Raw genomic sequence first — 3,243 nt, 5'->3', positions numbered from 1 at the left:
CGGTCACGTGAGTGATCAGGACATGGACACAGATTTCTCTGAAAGCATGGGCCCTGCCAATGCATGCATCATGGTGCTAATGGGGCAGGTTCATGCTGTGGAATGCCGATTCTGGGCTCGGGAAACAAGCACAGACTGGTGGGACTGCATAGTGTTGCAGGTCTGGGACGATTCCCAGTGGCTGCGAAACTTTCGCATGCGTAAGGGCACTTTCATGGAACTTTGTGACTTGCTTTCCCCTGCCCTGAGGCGCATGAATACCAAGATGAGAGCAGCCCTCACAGTTGAGAAGCGAGTGGCGATAGCCCTGTGGAAGCTTGCAATGCCAGACAGCTACCGGTCAGTTGGGAATCAATTTGAAGTGGGCAAATCTACTGTGGGGGCTGCTGTGATGCAAGTAGCCCACGCAATCAAAGATCTGCTGATATCAAGGGTAGTGACCCTGGGAAATGTGCAGGTCATAGTGGATGGCTTTGCTGCAATGGGATTCCCTAACTGTGGTGGGGCTATAGACGGAACCCATATCCCTATCTTGGCACCGGAGCACCAAGCCGCCGAGTACATAAACCGCAAGGGGTACTTTTCGATAGTGCTGAAAGCTCTAGTGGATCACAAGGGACGTTTCACCAACATCAACGTGGGATGGCCGGGAAAGGTGCATGATGCTCGCATCTTCAGGAACTCTGGTCTGTTTCAAAAGCTGCAGGAAGGGACTTTATTCCCAGACCAGAAAATAACTGTTGGGGATGTTGAAATGCCTATATGTATCCTTGGGGACCCAGCCTACCCCTTAATGTCATGGCTCATGAAGCCGTACACAGGCAGCCTGGACAGTAGTCAGGAGCTGTTCAACTACAGGCTGAGCAAGTGCAGAATGGTGGTAGAATGTGCATTTGGACGTTTAAAGGTGCGCTGGCGCAGTTTACTGACTCGCTTAGACCTCAGCGAAACCAATATTCCCACTGTTATTACTGCTTGCTGTGTGCTCCACAATATCTGTGAGAGTAAGGGGGAGACGTTTATGGCGGGGTGGGAGGTTGAAGCAAATCGCCTGGCTGCTGGTTACGCGCAGCCAGACACCAGGGCGGTTAGAAGAGCACAGGAGGGCGCGGTACGCATCAGAGAAGCTTTGAAAACCAGTTTCATGACTGGCCAGGCTACGGTGTGAAAGTTCTGTTTGTTTCTCCTTGATGAAGCCCCCCGCCCCTTGGTTCACTCTACTTCCCTGTAAGCTAACCACCCGCCCCTCCTCCCTTCAATCACCGCTTGCAGAGGCAATAAAGTCATTGTTGCTTCACATTCATGCATTCTTTATTCATTCATCACACAAATAGGGGGATGACTACCAAGGTAGCCCAGGAGGGGTGGTGGAGGAGGGAAGGAAAATGCCACACAGCACTTTAAGCACAGCACTTTAAAAGTTTACAACTTTAAAATTTATTGAATGACAGCCTTCTTTTTTTGGGGCAATCCTCTGTGGTGGAGTGGCTGGTTGGCCGGAGGCCCCCCCACCCCGTTCTTGGGCGTCTGGGTGTGGAGGCTATGGAACTTGGGGAGGAGGGCGGTTGGTTACAGAGGGGCTGCAGTGGCAGTCTGTGCTCCAGCTGCCTTTGCTGCATCTCAGCCATACACTGGAGCATACTGGTTTGGTCCTGCAGCAGCCTCAGCATTGAATCCTGCCTCCTCTCATCACGCTGCCGCCACATTTGAGCTTCAGCCCTGTCTTCAGCCCGCCACTTACTCTCTTCAGCCCGCCACTTACTCTCTTCAGCCCGCCACCTCTCCTCCCGGTCATTTTGTGCTTTCCTGCACTCTGACATTATTTGCCTCCACGCATTCGTCTGTGCTCTGTCAGTGTGGGAGGACAGCATGAGCTCGGAGAACATTTCATCGCGAGTGCGTTTTTTTTTCTTTCTAAGCTTCATTAGCCTCTGGGAAGGAGAAGATCCTGTGATCATTGAAACACATGCAGCTGGTGGAGAAAAAAAAAAGGGACAGCGGTATTTAAAAAGACACATTTTATAAAACAGTGGCTACACTCTTTCAGGGTAAACCTTGCTGTTAACATTACATACATAGCACATGTGCTTTCGTTACAAGGTCGCATTTTGCCTCCCCCCACCGCGTGGCTACCCCCTCAACCTTCCCCCCTCCCTGTGGCTAACAGCGGGGAACATTTCTGTTTAGCCACAGGCAAACAGCCCAGCAGGAATGGGCTCCTCTGAGTGTCCCCTGAAGAAAAGCACTCTATTTCAACCAGGTGACCATGAATTATATCTCACTCTCCTGAGGATAACACAGAGAGATAAAGAACGGATGTTGTTTGAATGCCAGCAAACATACACTGCAATGCTTTGTTCTACAATGATTCCCGAGTACGTGTTACTGGCCTGGAGTGGTAAAGTGTCCTACCATGAAGGACGCAATAAGGCTGCCCTCCCCAGAAACCTTTTGCAAAGGCTTTAGGACTACATCTAGGAGAACCGCAAATGCCAGGGCAAAGTAATCCTTTCACAGGCTTGCTTTTAAACCATGTATAGTATTTTAAAAGGTACACTCACCAGAGGTCCCTTCTCCGCCTGCTGGGTCCAGGAGGCAGCCTTGGGTGGGTTCGGGGGGTACTGGCTCCAGGTCTAGGGTGAGAAACAGTTCCTGGCTGTTGGGAAAACCGGTTTCTCCGCTTGCTTGCTGTGAGCTATCTACAACCTCCTCATCATCATCATCTTCTTCGTCCCCAAAACCTGCTTCCGTATTGCCTCCATCTCCATTGAAGGAGTCAAACAACATGGCTGGGGTAGTGGTGGCTGAACCCCCTAAAATGGCATGCAGCTCATCATAGAAGCGGCATGTTTGGGGCTCTGACCCAGAGCGGCTGTTCGCCTCTCTGGTTTTCTGGTAGGCTTGCTCAGCTCCTTCAGTTTCACGCGGCACTGCCTCGGGTCCCTGTTATGGCCTCTGTCCTTCATGCCCTGGGAGATTTTGACAAAGGTTTTGGCATTTCGAAAACTGGAACGGAGTTCTGATAGCACGGATTCCTCTCCCCAAACAGCGATCAGATCCCTTACCTCCCGTTCGGTCCATGCTGGAGCTCTTTTGCGATTCTGGGACTCCATCATGGTCACCTGTGCTGATGAGCTCTGCATGGTCACCTGCAGCTTGCCACGCTGGCCAAACAGGAAATGAGATTCAAAAGTTCGTGGTTCTTTTCCTGTCTACCTGGCCAGTGCATCTGAGTTGAGAGTG

General features: G+C 51.3%; 1 long non-coding RNA gene across 1 annotated transcript; it reads right to left on the bottom strand.

Moving 5' to 3' along the window:
* Positions 1-1,413: 1,413 nt before the first annotated feature.
* LOC125630826 (uncharacterized) lies at positions 1,414-2,875 on the bottom strand. Its single transcript, XR_012666803.1, has 2 exons — positions 2,562-2,875; positions 1,414-1,972 (listed from the first exon to the last, which is right to left on the bottom strand). It is a non-coding gene; the product is annotated as an uncharacterized LOC125630826 (long non-coding RNA).
* Between the last annotated feature and the right edge of the window lie 368 nt (positions 2,876-3,243).

Source organism: Caretta caretta, chromosome 2, assembly GCF_965140235.1.
Source record: "Caretta caretta isolate rCarCar2 chromosome 2, rCarCar1.hap1, whole genome shotgun sequence".
Lineage (NCBI taxonomy): Eukaryota > Metazoa > Chordata > Testudines > Cheloniidae > Caretta > Caretta caretta.
This window is presented reverse-complemented; position numbering and strand designations above follow the sequence as displayed.